The sequence below is a fragment of the Neopsephotus bourkii genome, unplaced genomic scaffold (assembly GCF_033783945.1).
Source record: "Neopsephotus bourkii isolate Nb327-2 ecotype Australia unplaced genomic scaffold, CSIRO-AGI_Nbou_v1 NB_1574, whole genome shotgun sequence".
In the NCBI taxonomy this organism is placed as follows: domain Eukaryota; kingdom Metazoa; phylum Chordata; class Aves; order Psittaciformes; family Psittacidae; genus Neopsephotus; species Neopsephotus bourkii.
In genome coordinates this window covers 8,029,346-8,048,535 of record NW_026902050.1, presented here as the reverse complement: position 1 = coordinate 8,048,535, position 19,190 = coordinate 8,029,346, and positions in this window count along the sequence as shown.

Genomic DNA, 19,190 nt, shown 5'->3' with positions numbered 1-19,190 from the left:
AGGGCTGTCAAGAAAGCACCATGAATGCTCTTTTCTGTTATTAACTGAATTTATTATTTTTCTGGTAAAAGTTAACAGCAGAAGGCGAACATTAATTTCACATCTGCATGAACTTGTGCTGGAAATGCTTTGGGGGTTTGACTGCAAGGTTTGACTGCTTGGTGCTAAACAAAACAGCTAAAATCTCAAAGATTTCCAGTCAGTTGTGACTTTTAAAATATCCAGAAGTGTATTTGAATAGGGGACATATAAAAGAATACCATAATCTGCTGAGGCTGTTATGTGAAACAGAAACACATTGAATAAATCACTACTTGTATTTATTCACCCAGCTTCTGGTACTCTAACAGCATAGGCTTGTGATGCCTTGGTGGTGTAAAGCAATATGCCTGCCTTCCTCTTAGTAGCACATCAGCCCCAGTAGTAGGTGGGATGTTTGATAAATGAATGTGTGTTTGTTTGCACTTCATCAACAGCTCTGAGCATCTTGCTTGATTCATAATAGACAAAGAAATTTTAGTAGGTGTTTCACTGCTTGGATTTTTCAACTAAATCGAAAGCTTTAAGAAAATCACTACCATGGTATGCTCTATATACAGAGTAATATTTAATTCCCTTTTCTTATCAAGAAGAAAACTTATCACTCACCTTGGGAGGATTCAATGAAGATATCCTACTAGAATGATGCAAGAAGATAAAACCATCCACTTAACCTCTGTAAACCTCTAAAACATTGATGGAGTACTTCAGTAGCTTAGAATTAAAACAACTAAAACCAGCTTTGAGACAGCTCTAGGACAGATTCTGCAAGAGTCCTCCACCCTCCCTAAAAATTTGCCACATGCTGCTTTGAATGAGGCCTTATTCTGAACCCATCCCTGGGTGTACAATATATGACAGTATGACTCGAGCAAACAGATGCCAAATGCTAACTGACCCAGTTGATGATGAAAGGCAAACTAGGCAGACACAGTTATTTCATTAAAATATCTAAGGTGGGGTGGTTATGCCTGGGGGGTGTCCAGCCATCAGAGATGGCTATTTTTGAGAAACAGGTTTGCAGTGCTGGTTATCTTAATTTGTGGACAGAATATTCAGAATATAGAATTGACTTCACTGAGTTTTTAGTTAGGGTTAGGGTTGTGGGTTTTGTTTTGTTTTGGTTTTGGGGTTTTGTTTGTTTGTTTTAAATTACAGAAGCAAACAGAAATATTCAAATCAGACCACACTAATTAGTGAAAATAATTGTTTCCCAAGCACCTCTCTTCTTAGCTATTCTGCAATGGAAAATCGTTTGCTCATGATGTAAAACAGGATAAAGGAGATTGCCATGACAATTAGGAGTAATTAATGAAAAGCTTTGAATTGCTTGGTTCTAACCTTAACATGTATTAGCAGGCAAGGCTTGGATTTGCCCACTGAAGTGTGTGGGTACAGGCAAGCTCCTTCCCTCCCAGAAGGGAAGCAGAAATGTGGGAATATGAAAACAAATTAAAATGGTTTTATCTGTTCTTTAGTGAGTGTTAGAAAGTCATGTGCACCTGCTGCAGATTCGTATCTGTCATTGTAGTTGCAGTATGTAAAATGATACTGATGCTTTAATTAAAGGAATGTCTAATTCTTTAGTGCATATTTAGCTTGAATTGAATAAATGCATGATCACTGCAGCTGCGTGTAAAATGTTACTTATTTGCTACAGAAGCCTGCTGTGTTTCAGAATTTATTTTTATTTTACACTGCAATGAAAATAAATCTTTGGAAACTTTTTAATGAAAGGGAGCCATATAAAAAATAGCATTTTGAAGCATCAATAAGATAAGTTTCTTCAAAGGCAGGTCTTTGTAAAGAAAGGTTCCGCTCCGCCCTGAGACATGCAGACAGATACACACTCATTTTTATATGATACAGTTCACCTGTATTCAGAACTAAAAAAATAAAATCTTTCAGCTGAAAATACCTTCAGCAATGATGCATTTCCAAAAATGTTCCCATTTAGGTTAATTAGAAATGGTAGAAAATACTAGGTTAAGCTCATACCATTGCATTTTACAGCTTCTCCTCACGCTGCTTGTCAGTCGCATCCATGGCACATTTGAAATTTGTATGACAGATTCTGATGATAGTGCAACAGAGAGCATGAATGACATCTTGCTTCAAGTAATCAATCAGTAGTTTGCCTTTAACAGCAGAGAAATCAGAACTGAATTGATGTATTTTTGATTGGTCCATAAAATGCTTCAGAGTGTTTTGCATAATTTAAGGTCCTGTGTGTAGGTAATATTCACATATAGGGACCTTTTTCTTTGGAAATATTTGAGTTTGTGAGCCACATGACCAGCTTCTTCCTTAGAAGTGACATGTGGAAGAGCTGAGAAATGGATCCATCTTCTGCACTGCTGCTTCTCTGTAATTGCTTCCTGAGAGCAACTTGTCCTGGATGTGATTTCCCCAGCAACAGGGGAGGAAGTCACATTAAACCACTGGAAAGGGAGATGCTGTTTTCAATTCTCCTCTTGCTCCTGTTTTCTCCTGATTTATGGATTAATTGTATACTTGCTCTCGACACAACTTCATGTTGTCTCTGTCATGGTGGATGTGATGATATCTCCCTTTCTGAGGCTCCTGGGTCTTAGAGTTGCACCATCTCTAATTGAACAGCTAATGATTGATAACTAATAATTGAATCCAAGAACAGGCTAAAAAGCTTGGCTTGTTCCGGTGAGGAAAATGAAGGATGATAGAGGTTATGTCTGATACTGAAGGTGATGAATGCACCCAGCAAACCATTTAAGCTAAAGGACAGTGCTGGAACAAGTACAAATGAGCAATAAAGTGCCTATGAATATTCTGAGGCCAGAAGTGAGCTTTCTAGCAATAAGAGGGGTAAAAGAGCAGGCCACTTCCTGCATAGTAGTGATGGAGTGAAGGCTATCTCCAAACACCATGTTGGTGCTTTAGAATCCTGATGGACCAGGCTACCATGAGACCAATACTTTTGCTGGATGTATGATAGCAGGCATGGTGTTGCACCTGTGTAGTAACACCTTTTGCTGTGGATCAGGGGAATCTGCCTGTTTTGTTGGCTTTCGCGTGGAACACTGTAAAGGGTGAAAATATCTCAAGGCAAAAGATGGTAATTAAACTTATTTTAGCATTTTCCCTCTCATTTCTGTCACTGCCAGACTTTTTGCATTACAGGCTGAATGTGGCAGACTGAGGGGTAAGAAGCTGACAATCCTGCAAGATGGAGGTATTTGATGTTGAGAGCTGGTGGGGTAGTATAAATGTGGAGACCTTTTGTCTCAAGGAATTTCATTCTTGAGCATGGCTTTGTTTTACTCGTGTGATGTATGACCTATTTTGCTATATTCTCTGTTGAGTTGAGGAAATAATCTTAGAGAAGTGCTTTGTGTGAGGGTCTGGCATTTTGTCTCAAGCTGTGATGTCAGAGTTTTGTGCTTGATGGTGCTCAGTCCTCAGTGTAATATGTTTGCTTTCAAGAACTGGTGTTTTCAAAAACATTTGTTAGCTTCATTTTTCTTCCACTGACCTGACCAGTAAACCCATGGGAGTGGAGTTAGCCAGGGTAGCTCACTTATGAGAAGCCTTTTCCACTTGTTTTGGGGCAAGGCAAAGCTTTTGTCTCAGGGCTCTGGATCAGGCCTTACTTTGCCTTTGTGTACCCCTGGATTGCTCTGTGTGCTGTGCATTGCTTTCTGTCACTGCTTTTAAAGTAGTTTGTTACTGGAGTTTGAAAGTGCTTTGCAGTATTTAATCTAATCAGTGAAAACTTCCTCATCCCATTATTTGGGCAATTTTGGGGGAGGAGTGGTTGTTTTCATTTGAGTTTTATGATTTATACTTAATTTTTATGGCATGTTTGTTCAGGAGGAGGATTTTTCATTACTTTCCTTTGTAGTGATTGTTTTGTACTTTCTTGGGACAAAATCGGCTCTTTTGAAGGTCTGCATGCTTACGTGCAAAATATTGGCAGATCTCTGAGTCTGAGGAATGCAGTGGAAATCAGTGCATCCTGTGCTTTGATTTCTGCAGATCTCTGTGTGTTGGTCGTGATCATGAAGTTTCTCGCTTCTTGCTCCTATCAATGTTAGCTTCTACTATCACTTTTTATTCATATTGAACTTATGAATACCTGCTATGACCTGATTCAGTTCTACTCTGGACTGGGTTAAATTAGCCTTGAATCAGGGTTGTAAATGCTTGGAGTAATGCTATGAGTTCCAAATGAAACTAGGAAAATTACAAAAAGGTTGCTGGTTTGGTTGTCCAGTTAGAGGCTGCTGCATGGTTTTCTGGACTCCTACCATGGGCAGGATAGATGGTCAGCATCTCAGGGAGCCAGGCCATTGGAAGAAAAGGAAGTAAGTTTTCCCTATATATATATGTCCTGGATATATTTTCTTCGTTAAACAGTAGGACAAGGGTAACTTTGCTGGTTATATGCCCTGTTTGGCTGTTTGCACTGGTGTCTTTAACTCACTAGGACTAAAATTGCTTTACTAGTACAACTAAAATTGGATTTAAGTGACCAACTGCTTATCAGTGAGCATGAAGATTTTATGGTCTGATCTTTGGCTTCTCTGTGAGAAATGAAATCTGTACCAGCAATAATCTGCATCACCCTCCTTGATTTGTTTGCCAGCAGAGTCTGTGTTGAAGTTTAGGTTAATTGGGAATCATATTTTATACATAGCTTGTAGATTGGGTTAGAGAAAGAAAGGACAGTAATCAGGTGTTGCACAGATGTAATTTCAGCTGGTTTGCATCTCCAGAAGTACAATTTGAAAACGGCCATATCACTGAAATCGAAGAAAATTTACCTTTTTTTTTTTTTTGTGGTGTTGTTGGCTTTTAGTTTTTGTTTGTTTTTTTTGGGGGGGTTGTTTTTGTTATTTTGGTGGCTTTTTTTGTGAGGGAGGGGATTGGGGGAGGTAGTTTAGTGTTTGGTAGTTTGTTGTTGTTCTGGATAGCCTGGGTTAACTTGCCTAAACTCCTTTTCTATTTATTTTTATGTTTGCTTCTCTTCTGAGTGTTAATTTGCAAGATTAAATCTTGTTTAAATTTCCCCATTGTATGCACGCCTTTAGCTTGTTTTTCTGCATGTTATTTTCGGGGGAAGTGGAAAAGAGAAAAAATAATCCTGCGTCATTGAAAATAGCATGAAATTTAAACGTTGTGATGTCTGCTCTGTATCATCAGGTGGCTCTTTTGCACTGGGAGAAACAGCATTCAAAAAAACCCTTCAAGCAGGATCTCTTCATGGGGTTAATACGTTGAGTTTTGCTGTTCTTCATCCCTACTTTCCCATGGATTTCTTCCCCAGCAGTATGTCAGTTTGTAAACTCTGGCAGAAGCACAATTATGCACTCGAAACTCATGAGTTAAACTTTCCCCAGATGGAGACTTTTAAAGGAAATCCCATGGTATTCAGCAATGTGAGTTTTTGTGTGCAGCAAACCTGTCGTAAAGCAGCACTTGGGGGACTTTTCCCTTCACCCACAACCCCATCAAACTCTTACACTTCTGGATCCACCTCTTCATTTTATTAATCTCATGGGGTCTGTGGGTCTCTGTCACTGTGATGAGAAAGGAACACTGAGGTTTCTGCATTTAAATACAGGCAGCCTGTCCTCTTCTTTTGCAACAGGAGGCTAGAAAAATACGTTCATTTCTCACTGCTAGTGCAGTGTAGCTGGTTTTGTTTTTCTCCAGCAGCCTCCAGCTTGGGTACTAGTTATTTAGGGCTTTCAGATCACTTAACAAGCATCTTTTGGTACATTTTTTTCCCTAGGAAATAGGTTATGACAAATCTGTAAGCATCTATTCTCTCCATTGCCATCACACATCGCTCTGATGATTGTGTAAACACTGCTTCTCAGGATGCGCCAGCATCACAGGCCTCTTAATCTGTTGCACTTGTTTTTTGTTGTAAATATTCTCTTTGTGGGTATTAAATAGTAAGCAGATGTCTATCAGAAAATGTGCTTTATAGGCACTCTTTTGTTTGACAGAACTTTGAAAAGCAGATATGTATTGCCTAGTAGCTTTTATTATTTGAATTATTTATTTTAACAAATCAGAAATAAATAAATACATTTAAAATGGGCTTTCATCAAAATTGCAATTTATGTTGCAAGTCATTATATTAGCCAGGCATTCCCAGTCCCTTATTCAGCTTGGAGTTCTATAGTTGCAGGAGCACCCCCTAAACATGTGTGTGTACATGCAGAGTTGAGTGCACATATGCTGGGTGAAGTGTAGTTGTGCCACTTGTCCCTAGAAGTCACTCTAAATAAACTCTGGCATTTTCACATCAGATGGGTTTTTCGCCACTGATTTCAGTGGATGCAAGCCATGTTCTAGTCTGGCTTGAGTCTGATGGAATCTCCTTGATTTTGCTGAGAGGAGGGAGTGCTGCTGTTGTGTGAACCGAATCCTCTTTTACTCAGGCATCTGATTTTGGCTGAAATTTCATGTATATTTTAATGACCTCCAAACTAAATTTGCCAAATGACTTCCTAATCTTCAAAACTGTTTTTGCCGTTTCTACTGTTAGTAAATAGTACTGCAGAAAAACTGCTGTAAACCAGGGAAGACTCACAGAGAGGAGCTCTTATCAATATATTTCCTCAATGATAGCTTAATATGACACCTCTGGAATCAATAGGAGATTTGTCATTGATTTCAGCAGGAATACCTCACTTTAAAAGAAGAATGAGACAAATTCCTTCTTCTCTGATATTTGATATATGGCACAGGATGCACAGTTTTCTCTGGTGCTTCCCAAGTTTGTAATTTGTATTTCACTTTAATGCCACCTTCTGAATTTATTGGCAGCTAGAAGCACTCCATCAGGATTATAGCATTTTGCCTACCTTTTGGTGGTTCTAACATTTTATTTATTTATTTATTTATTTATTAAAGGCGTATTTAGTTATTTTTACCTAGCTGCCACATGGGCAAGTTGGTACCAGCCTGTCACTGGAGGAAAGTTGTATTTTTAAGAGACTAGAATATATCAAAACTTTGCTAGCACTTTCCATGGCTGGGGGGATATTTGGTTAAATAGATGTTTATCTGGGAAAGTCATCATCTGGCTAGCAGCATACTGAATGTTTCTAAGCAGCTAACTTATGTATACTAAACAAATTTGGTTTGGCTGCAGCTAGAGCTGCCCTGTGGAAATTCTCAACATACATTTGTTTGATTGAGCTGTCATTTTCAGTTGATCTGCTGATGATCTGTGTCACTTTGTTTAAATGTCCTGGTGTGTTTTTTTTTTTTTTTAATACAGTGCAAAACCAGTCTGCTTTCTGTGATGGATTAAATTGAGGTGAAATTCGAGAGTTATTCCTGTTTTCGATTTCTGCGCTCTGAGGCAGGTGGGCTGGAATGACAAAGAACTTCACACACAAACACATTAAAACCAAAATGGAGTGGATGCCCTTATGATTTAAAACATCCGTAGATGTGTCAACTGCCAAATGCTCCTGTTCAAAGAAGTTGCTGGGATTTGCACTTTAAACAACAAATGGTATTTATTTGGTCTATCCTGCCCAGCTAAAATACCTGGACAAAACTGATACTGAGCTCTTTTCCTCCTGCAGAATTCCTTCTGAGTGCAGAAGTGTCAGGGATTTGACCTCTAATGAGAGAACACAAGGTTAATTCTGAGATGAAGTCCGTGGTAATCAGCAGGGAATGGAAATGGGCTCTTCTGCACAGTGGGAGTATGCCAGCCCAGTCTGGGAACTGGGGAGCATCTCTGGTGGTCTCACACCTGAAGATGTGGTTTTTGCAGGCGTTTTCTAAGAGACCAAAGCTCCTTTTGGACCACAGAATTTGGTTCAGGGTGGTTTTGTTTTGGTTTGGTTTCCTTTTAATTATTATTTTTGGGAAGTATTGCTCAAGATTTGGGCTGTTTGTTGTGCTCTCTCAAGTGTGGTACATGTGAGGTTGTGGTGCTCCCACTGATCTTGGAGGAGTGGTGATGGCTCCAGGAGGGAAAACAGGATGGTGTGGTATGAGGAGGGGCACTGCTAGTTCTGAGCATGATATCTGGGAGAAGAATCCCATAGGCAGGCTTAGCCCATAGTTCCCCTTCCTCCAGCTGACCTTGTCATAGCCCCTGTCCAGAGCCCTCACTGAAATGCAGCTTTTTTCTTCACCCACCATGGGGTCTTGCACAAGGCTGGCCAGATTTTGGTTTTTGCTTTAGAGCTCTTCAAAGGCTTCCTTGGCTTTTCCCACGTGGGCAGTGGTCCATACATGAAGACTGCCAGCTAATGCTCTGCAGAGCAGCTGGACTGTGGTTTTGCAGGGAAGCACTAAGGGATGCCAAGTTCAGACAACTTGCTTGTTTTCCAAACTTGCCACCAGTTTGGTGGCAAGTTTGTGACTGTGGGTCAGTTGTGTTCACCCAGTGTGCCTATGGATGAGATGGAGGCACAGTTGTGCACTGCATGCTCTTTCAACACGTTCTCACAATAATACGTTTATTTTCTTTCCTCTGACATGCTTGGAGCTACGCATAACCTTATCTAACTTGCTGAATTCCGGTTCACAGAAGTGTGGAGAATATCAGTTAAATACCAGTTTGATGTTTGATGCTTGCTTTGAAAAGTGCTCTAGGAAGAGTAGCTTTTACTCTGCTTCAGCGTCTAATGAGCTTACCAGGGAAAGTGTAAAATTTAATTTGTTGCTTCCACTTCTGCATTTGGAAAATCTCTTCTTTGAGCAGCAATTGTATCACTGCTGCTTGAGCAAGTGCAGCCCACACTGCTCCTGCTCTGCTCTCCTTGTATGACAGACACTGGTTTGGTGAAGGGTATCTGACAACAGATCTCTTTTGTGATGACTTATGGCTTTGTGAAGTTTAATGGTCTAGCTTGAAAACTTCTAAGCATTTTTGGCTTTATTTTGAAAAAAAAACAAAAAGGAATTAAAATTGTTCTTACAACAACAACATAAAAAAGAATAAAATTCCTTAAGCCATGCTCAGGGACTCCACCACTTCCATGATTTAGAATGTGTCTCTGTGTATATATATAATATTATATTACATAGACATGTTGTATATATACATTCTTGTCATTATAAACAGTACTTAAATCCATGTCTGTAAACATAAATAGATATATAGTTAAGTACTCTTTATAACAGAAGATTAGTCCATAGTGACATAAGTAGAATTAAAGTATATAACAATCTCATGTTAGTTTGAGCTTGTAGGGTCCTCTGTGATCGTTTGGGATGGAGAGCAATGCCTGGGCCAAGGTCTCTAATGGCATGGCATCCAATTACGCTAAGGCTGAATTTGCTCCATTAAGTGCTATATATTTATTTAAGCTGTCATATATCAGCCTGCATGTGAAAACAATAGAACTCATGAAGATTGCCAGTTTGAGGGGGGAAAAAAGGGGATTATTTTTCAAATTTGCTTCCAAGTTATTGGGATGAACCAGAAGCTTTCAGAGTGCTGATTTATTCCTCTCTGCTAGCGGCTCACCAGGACCCTCTACTTCTCCAAGATCAACAGCTTCATAGAAAGCAATACAAGGTGCACGGAACAAAGAGTGGAATAAATTACATTAGCAGTTAACTTTCTTTACAGTTAATATATATTAATAAATATCTACAAAATGTTTGAGGCTTTGACCAGGAAGCCATGTAAAATAAACTGTGGTCCCACTTTTTCTTTTCTTCTTTCTTCTTCTTTTTTTTTTTTTTTTTTTTTTTTAAAGTCAAAATAGATCTAACTGATGTTAACTGTTTCACAGCAGGGGTCTCGTTCTGGTTTCACACTGGTGTCACTGTTGATTTTGGAGGGGGGATGTGATCAGAATAAGGACTGTCACTCTGCCTGCCTTACAACAGTCTACTGGTGCTATGAGAACACTTAGCATTTCCATACTGTCCCGCTTTGCATCTTCAAAGCACTGGGGAGAGATGAGCTATTTGCCATGGGGCTCATCTGAGGCAGATGAAATAATATGATCCAGTGGAAGAAATGGGAAACCCAAGAGGGAATGGGAGAATTCGTTGCTGGATATTTTTGCAAAAGCAACTGTACGTGCAGTGTCAGAGCTACTCATTCCTAGTATAAGCAAAGGCTCCACAGTTTGATAGACCAGGGAGGTGAGAACCCAGAAGGTCTTTCGTTTTAGCCGTGTGTGTGCTGAAATATCTTCTCAATCTTTTTTAACTAGCTGGTCTTGAAAAGCTTTTGTCTTTGCAGGTCAAAATCTCCCCAATTGTTTCTGCTCTTCTAATATCTCTGTCTGTGAAGATTTGACTTGCATGGAGGTCTCCAGTCATGTGGGACAAGGGTACTATAGGAAGTTGGGCTCTAGGTCCCCTAGAGCTCCAGGAAAAAGATTTTCCCTACAAGAACAGCAATTCAGATGGATGTAACCAATTTTGCTAATTTTCCTCCAAAGAAAGAGGAAAAGGAGTGAGCAGAGTGAGATGTTACTCTGCATGCAAGTGAAGGGTGCAGCAAGGGGTATTTTTTGGTGGAGTTTGCAAATACTTCTCAAAGAGGGAGCAGGCACCTCCCAGTATCAGCTGTGGACCGCCAGGAGGGGAGAGAAGCAAGAGTGGAAAACTGTTGCATAATGTTGAAAACCTCAAAGCAGTCAGCCCACAGAGAGCTGTTACCCTTCAGAGATGTGCTAGGTAAAAATACAGCCAGAAAAACTCTTGGAGAAATTTCTAAATTGCATGAGGAACTGTTTTATAGGAAAGAGGTGACAATATCCTGGATTTCCCTAATTGCTGCAAACACTTTTCACAGTATCACAGTATGTTAGAGATTGGAAGGGACCTCAAAAGATCATCTAGTCCAATCCCCCTGCCGGATCAGGAACACCTAGATAAGGTTACACAGGAACGTGTCCAGGTGGGTTTTGAATGTCTCCAAAGAAGGAGATTCCACAACCTCCCTGGGCAGCCTGTTCCAGTGTTCTGTCACCCTCACTGAGAAGAAGTTTCTTCTCAAGTTTAAGTGGAACCTCTTGTGTTCCAGTTTGTACCCATTTCCCCTTGTCCTATCATTGTTTGCCACTGAGAAGAGCCTGGCTCCATCCTCGTGACACTCCCCCTTTATATATTTATATACACTAATAAGGTCACCCCTCAATCTCCTCTTCTCCAAACTATAGAGACCCAGCTCCCTCAGTCTTTCCTCATAAGGGAGATGCTCCACTCCCTTAATCATCTTTCCTTTTAAAACAAGTCTCTTGATTGCTCAGCAAAACTCTCAAAGCTGTAACATTTTAGGTTTGGATTTTTTATTTATTTTTTAATTCTCTAAATGTTTTCCTTTTCTGTTTTTTTGTTTGCTTTTTTTTTTTGTAATTACATGGAAAAGAAAATCAAGCAGATCTGAGAAAAGGGGGAAGAGAAAGAAATGGAAGGGAGTGGAGAGAAGATGAAGGGTTTTCAGGGGAACAGCTAACCTCTGTTTTTCAAACCCCTTCCCATAGCAGAGGATGCAGACAGTGCACAGGGAGGGAGCTGTGGTCACTGGCAGTGAAGCAGTCCATCATCCTTCAGCCAGGCTGAAGTAGTGTTTGAAGCAGTGCGGGGATAGAAGTGATGGGCCCTTGTTTTATCTCCATACAGATGGTTTGGTTGCAAAAAGTCTAGCATTTCCCCCCTCCCACCCCATCCTCTTACACAAAGGCCAAGGAAAATAATTGCTACAAATCCTTGTAGCTCATCACACTCTCCTGTATGCCACACTTCTTAGAAAAAATAAACTAGCTTGGGCAATGGAGAATTGTAAATGTACGTAGCGGGTGTAGTTTCCTCTTCCTTCCATCCTTGTTTAAAGCCATGCTACTGTGGACTCTGGGGCTTGCTGTAGGGCAGCAAGTAGCTTTTTTTCCTGCTTGTGCTTGGATGCCTACAATAAATGCTATCAGTTTCATGGGCAAACTTTATCTACATCACAACTGAAATTATAATTTCATTAAAATCATTGGCAAAAGTCCCAGCAACCTGAAGATACCCCCAAAGTCCCAAATTTCCTAGGACAGACCTGCCTTCTGAAATGTGTTGGGAAACACAAATGTATTTCTGATCATGAATATTTGGTTTATATTAAAATTAATAAGTGCTTATTTAAAATTGTGGCTGGGACAGGTACAATATGGTTTGTCACAACAAACTGGAAGTGTTTGAAGGAATGGGCAGTGTCTGGAGGAAATGGAAGGTGGAATCAGTGGAAATAATGTAGATAAATCAGTTCAAAATGCTTTTTTGCTGGAAAAATGAAACAAAAACGATTCTTACAGTGTATAAGTTGTGTTGAGTGAAATATGGATGAGAAGAATTTGTCAAAGCTGTGTGTGCCACCTGAGGACCAAGGTTTCTCAGAGACAAATGAGAATAAATTGTCATCTATGTCTTGGAATGATCCCACCCAAAACAATATTGTCATGCAGGAATAAAAGCATTCCTGTGTATGGTGAAATAAAATGTCCCAATGGGTGGTTTTTGTTTGTGGTTTGTTTTCTGGAGGTTTTTTTTTTTTGTGTGTGTGTTTTAAGTTTGTTTATTTATTTTTTATAAAGATTACATTATTCAACCAACCTAGTTGTATATAACCATATACTGATGCTCTGAAGAATGACACAAATACACTCACATGTGTAACATGAAGTATAGTTGCTCTTAAGATTCAGATTTTCCAATCAGCTAAGTATGTCCTGCTTGTTTTACTGGGTGACCTGATGGAGCTATAACTACAGCACACACTGCTGAGAAGAAGTCACTTGCAGGAAAAATTGTGGCCTCATATCTCCTCAGAAACCAATGCTGGAATCCAGTCTTGCCAGACCTTGAGTTTTTGAAGTGGACAGTATTCTAGGATTAATTAATCGATGCTTTTCCTGATTAGTGTATTTGTTATGAGTGCTTCTGTTAGTGTTTCACGGACTTAACTGCAGTGTATCACAGTGTCACTCAAATATAATTAATAATCTCTTACCATAATTGCATAATTAAAAAGCTGTCTGACTGCTGGTAAAACCTTCTGTCTCTGTTCTGTGGCAAATTGATTTTCCAGAGGCAGCTTCCCAAAATTCAGTCCTCCCTGAAACACTTGGACGTAGCATGCAAATGGGTGCATCAGTGGTTCCCGGATGTGTCTGCTGGATCTTCTCCAACGATCCCTCAATTCTTGTTCTTTCATCATCAACTGCCTTTACCCTACTAGTCCATGTCCCATATTCTCCCCAGGTGGAATACAGGCAGGGGATTTTTTTGGGATTAAGGCAGGGCAGGTCCCATCCCCGATGGTTTCTGCAGGGCCTTTTTGCAATGAGGAGGTGGCTATTCAGGCATGAGAGAGGGGGTGAGGTGGCCAAGCCTTTGTGAATTTGTGCGGTTTTAAACTTATTTATTTCACAGTTAGATTTTAACTTACTGGTGCTTAGAATGAGAATTGCTCAGCTTCCCAAAGCAGATGTATGGGTGTTTGTAGGCTAGTGCTGAAGTGGCTGCTGACAGGAAGGGGTTAAATTCCTTTTTATTTGTAATGTGCTTTTGAAACAAAACTTCATGACCTGGCTTCCTCCTTTCCTCTCCCCTCCCCCCCAACTTGTTTTTTTTTCCCCTCAAGTGATTACACTTTGCTGCATTATAAGGGGCAAATGCATTTGTGTCTCAGGACCGTACTCTACCAGATACTGACATGTTCAACATCTCCCATGGCTTACCAAACACATCAGGGATGTGGACCTCCCTCTGTTTTCTCATTATGCCAAATAATGAAATGTGGAAATAATTCTAATCCTTTCTTCTGGTTGTGCTGTACCTCTGAAAATACGATAAACTCAATCCAATTAAAAGTCATTACCTCTACAAGGCTCAGTCTCTATCTATAACCTTTGTTTTATAATTCACTCTCTTATCTGTCTTCATTAGAATTTGGTAGAATAGTCATCTTTTATTACTGCTTTCTGTTAGAGGCATGTGATTTGCAGTGCTACTTTGTGACACATCTCAGTTTAAAACAGTAAAGGTCCACTAATGAGTAAAAAGAAGTTCAGTTACACTGATTTATTACATTGAGATAAAGTTTAATTTACATTTATTATAATGCTGTTGGTTTAAGTAATTGTTTTTATTTAAAAATGTTCTTTTGCAGCAACAGTTTTTCACCATGTCAGGGACTATTTAAGCGCATTACCTTTTCAGTCTTACCCCAGCTGATACAGATTTAGTGAAATTTTGTTCCCAGTTTCTATTTTCTATAAATAAAGTGGTTGATCTCACTAATTCTCATTTAACCTTCCCATCCCTAGTTTTCTCCTAAGCTTGTTGGCTTTTCGTGCCATGTCAGTATGAGAATATGTCATATTTACCATTATGGCAATTGAACAATGAACAAAAGCTGGTTCCTTTAATCCATTTTCCTCCCTTAGCAGTAAACAGTACTAAGGGCTCAAAATTTCAAGGCAGGTTCCCTTCCCATTTTTTCCCTTGGGCCTACTCCACATAGAGAGTCATGAAAGGCATTAGTGACTATGTGTTAGCTGCTGCAGCTCCACTTGGTTGAAATATTTTACCAAGATACAAATTTAAGCTATTTGTCAGAGTTTCAGGATGCTTTGGGCTGCCTCCCAGCCAGTGTGGATCTCTACAGCCTCCTTGCTAGCTGTAGATCTGGCCCTCAGTATATCAAACCCTGCAGCTGGCACTTTCCTTTTCCCTTACCTCCCACTCTGTGTAACCCAGGAAAGATTTTGAAAGTCAAATATATATTTATTCCATTGAGGAAACTTTATCAACCAGCACCAAAGTTTATTGGCACTAGCTAGTGATATAATGGGTAGTTTAAACCCTGCTAACTGCGAATAATTTTTCAGCAGTGTTTATGATTGCAGTAGACTCTAACAGACCAGAAGTACAGATAACATAAATATTTCTACCACAGATGATTGTGCTGGAAACATAAATAAAATTAGACTTAACTTGTAAATAAATTCAGTGAATGCCAGCCAACATTTATAATTCTTTGTTGCTGCATGTAATACAGTAATTTATATGGAAAGTGCACAGGAACCCAGGCAGCCAAATTTTGCTTTTCAGTTACACAGGTGCAACTTCCCCAGACATCAAGGAGAGCAGCTCCTGTGCAAATGAAAGTAGAATTTGACCTGTAGTCTGTCAGTGCTGGACCCTAATTAAAAGCCAGTGTCTGGTCCACATCAGATGCTTTTGACTGTGTTACTCAATTAGACATGAATGACACTAGACAGAGCACCAAATGCTACTAGTTATTGTAGGGGTGGATAGTGAGAATTGCCAGAGACGATGGGTAGGTCCCTATGCAGTTACTGTATTACGACTTCGCTGATCTAGTACCAACATTTGGCAACACTGAAATTATCCTCTGTCCGATGCCCGATGTTTTGAGTGTGTGTTAACTTTGCTTCTTTGCTTTGTTGCCTGCAGAGAGATTTCTCCCAAGTGCTTGGTGCTCTTCCTACCATCAAGAGCTCACTTCTACTTCCAGTATGAGCCTCTTTTTTCAGGGTTATTTTCTGCAGATACAACAATTCAGAAAGCAAAAGCTGCTTCCCGTGCAAGGGAGGTTTTTAATTTGTCTTGTGAATTATCTGCACTGTTATTACAGGTGTGCATCTTGCCATGGGGCACAAACAGAAGCTACTAGGAGACCTAAGCCCTTTGCATGGGGTTCTCCAGCAGTGATCCAAACCGAGGTCCTTTTCCATTCCATGCAGGCACTGCAGCCTTCAGTGCAGCACCATGAGAAGTTGGTGATTTCTGTACTTCAGCCCCAAAGTGTGCTGTGCTCAGGCTGCTTTGGGTTGCCTTTTTCTCCTGCCTTTGTGCAGCTTTTCCTACAACTCCCTCTTCTGCCGACACTGCAGAAGTTTGCTCAGTGCTGCTCAGCACTGCAGTACAGGGAGGCTTTGCTGAGCACGCTGTATGAATGCCCTCTGCAATCTGTAGTGTCACCAGCACGAAGGGAGAGTTGAAATCTGGGCAACACATTTCCCTCTCATTTTGTTACATTAGTGTCAATCCGAAGAAATTTGAGCAACTTTGGCCAATTCCAGGACAGACACTGATCTCATTTATTCCTTGGTGAAAGTCTAAAGTAATTACGTTGGATTTAACAGTCATGTAAGAGAAATCAGAATCTGGCCTTTGGGTCCACTGCATGGGTGCTTTGGTCTCCCTTACTCTCATTTCGTAGTCCATGAGCATGGTTTGCATGGTTGGGCTTTTGAAGTGTGTTCAGGATAGCTTTGTCCATGCTTTCTCATCCTTGTGTTAAGGTCAAGTAATACAAGTATGCAATGTGAAGACTAAGGCTTGTGAAAGTATTTTTTTCTTCGTAATTGAAGTAATGATTCAAAACTACTTCAACTGCCATGTTTATCTCTAAACTTGTTTGTAATCTCTTTTGCTGTACAACTTAACTTTCTATTTGTAAAAGAGTTTCTCTCTCCCCTGCTGGTTTTATGATTTTTACCTAGCTGGGAATTACTAACTCTATTCTGTTTAGAATCTAATCTCATTTGATTAGGTTTGTCTGATGCTTTTCACAATGGGGTCCTACCTGGGGGCCCCAGACTGTGTTACAATACAAATAATAATAAATAATCGTCATTAGGTCCAGCTCCACAGAATAGTTCTGTGAACAGGGAGTGGCACAAACGGGTTTCAGGTATGTTAACTGATAAAATGTTCAAGTGGAGTAATGTAGCTCTTGGCTAGAGTCCCTTCTGTGTCTGGAGATAGTAACCCAATCTCTGTGTGTTTCTAAAGCTAAGGAGCCTTCTCTGCTTCTCTAGAGAACATAAAGGTGACCCACTCTGAGCCATGCCTACCATGTGTGGGACTGTCAGGTGGCTCCCATTTAGTTCACCAGTGTCTATATACGCCTTTTGAACCTAATGGTTTTCTTTTAATTTTTGCTTTTCTTGATCTCCTGTGTTCTAGACCAATGTAGGTATAATTTGTAATCAGTCAGTCCCTGCCTGTAACAGATTTTTTTTTTTCTTTTTTCTAACTTGTTCAAACAAATTCAGATAAGGGTGTCCCATTAGTATGCAACAGGAAATGCCTGTCTCCTTTTCAGATATCCCTGCAAATACTCCGTGCTCATTTCCTCAGCACTGAATAGAAATGTTAGGTCAAACAAGTATAAATGCTTGCTGGTCTCTTTCAAGGATCAGTTTCAGTGTTTTGTGGTGCATTCAGGTCCACCCTTGCCTCACGCAGGAGAGGTAACTAATTTACCTGATCCTACTACTTTTCCTCAAAGCCTTCATTGGTGCATCCTAGCCAAAGGCTAGGATAACAACATAGCTAGCAGGGCTCTCAAAGTTACTGATGTGTGATGGACTTCTTCCATTGTACAGAGCTAGGACCTTCTGATGTCTAGTCTTTGAGGCTAAGGGAAATCTTTCTCACCTTTGAGAAATTGCAGTCGTGAATCTGTGTGTATCTTCCCATTGCAAAGAGCCGCCTCCACGTTTATCTCAGCTATTACTTTATCCTGCTTGGAAGATGATGCCATTATAAACACATCTGAAGTAGACTCTCTAGATGCTTTTGCTTCCAGCCTACCTCTTTCATCCGGAGTTATCAGCCATCCAGCTTATGAGCAAGTCACTGGTGGCCATGTGCATGGTTCCAAGAGCAGAGGACTAGATTTGGGCTGAAGGGTTTATCAGTCAGTGGTTGCTTTGGGAATGTGTATCCTCAGGCACGAATTGCCTGAAGAAAGGAAGAATGTATAGTCTGTATGGATGCATTTCTGTTTGTTAGGGATGGCTTTGGGTCTGAAGATCTGGATACAGCTTTGACTCTTGGAGGACTTTGTTGGAAACTTTGAGTTGAAGATCACCCTGAAAAATTGATAGGTGTAACACATCCCCTTGACAGAAGATGCCACTGCATGGCATTTCAGTTGCAGAAAGGCATGGTTTTGTTGAACGTGTGCTCCCATGTGCTTTTGAAAACAGCATGCCTTTGCCTCACTAGCAATCACAGCCAGTGGAAAGTGGTTTGGGTTGTGTTCAGCAACTTCTGCCTCCCTTGGTTGTTAATGTCTCCTACCTAATTGCTCTTGGAGAGGAAGAGGGTTCTGAACTGCTAAGAAACATTCAAATGGAAGGAAGTCCTCTCCTCCTCCCAGCCATGCACAGAAGCCCTCTTGGTCTCAAAATGACCCCAGGGCCTGAAGTTATGGCAGTAGCTTTGGCGTGTCACTCTCCTGACCTCATCAGGCACATCCCCAGCATGTAGCCACGTGGACACTTTCCTGCTGGCATGCAAGGTTGTGTCAAAAGTGCAAACGCAGGTGTCCACCCTGGTATTTTAGTAGCAATTAACCTTTCCTCCTGGGCTTCCTTTGTAGCTTGCTCATGTTTTTATTATGAAATAGTGGTGAAGAATTTTATGGAGGCTAATATTCAAGCTTCCACATTACCTAATCTCATCTGTTTCCTTATCAGGGGCCTCAATTTTAATTTCATTCCATTTCTAGTGGGGATAATTGTTGGACTTTAAAGAAGCCATCTTGAATATCAAAACTGCAGTGCTCTCTGTGTGAATGCTATGCAGTTACGGGGAAAAAGATGCTTATCAGCACAGCCCTGGATCTAACTCTGTCCTTACACAGATTTTCTATCAATCAGTATCTCATGGTTTTGCTGGAAGTCCCTCTGATCTATGTAAGTGTAAATTTTAAGGGGAATAGTCCCACACCCTTTGAAAATGAAGACCAGATCCCTAGTTCATGTGCATTGGTTTTAATATAGCTCCTTCTGTCATTAATTTCACAAGTATGTCTTAATGGTCTTCTCATCTCTTGGTCAGTTGTAATTCAAATTCTTGTTTACTTTAAGGTTTTAAAATATATTTTTGCTAGAAAACGATGCTATTTTGGGCAGAACAATGTTTCAGTATTCTGTTTTACCCACACTGTTAGGGCTTTGGGGCATATAGGCGTATTGTATGTTCCAGAGCTTTCAATCTGAAAATCTGTGTTTAACGACGACATTGGGTGTGGCAGCTGGAAATCAAAGGAGGCACAATAGACCCAGCAAATGGACTTGTCTCCCTGCCAGGCTTCCAGAAGCCAATTTATCAGCTGCAGGTTTGACCCTATATGGGTAAAA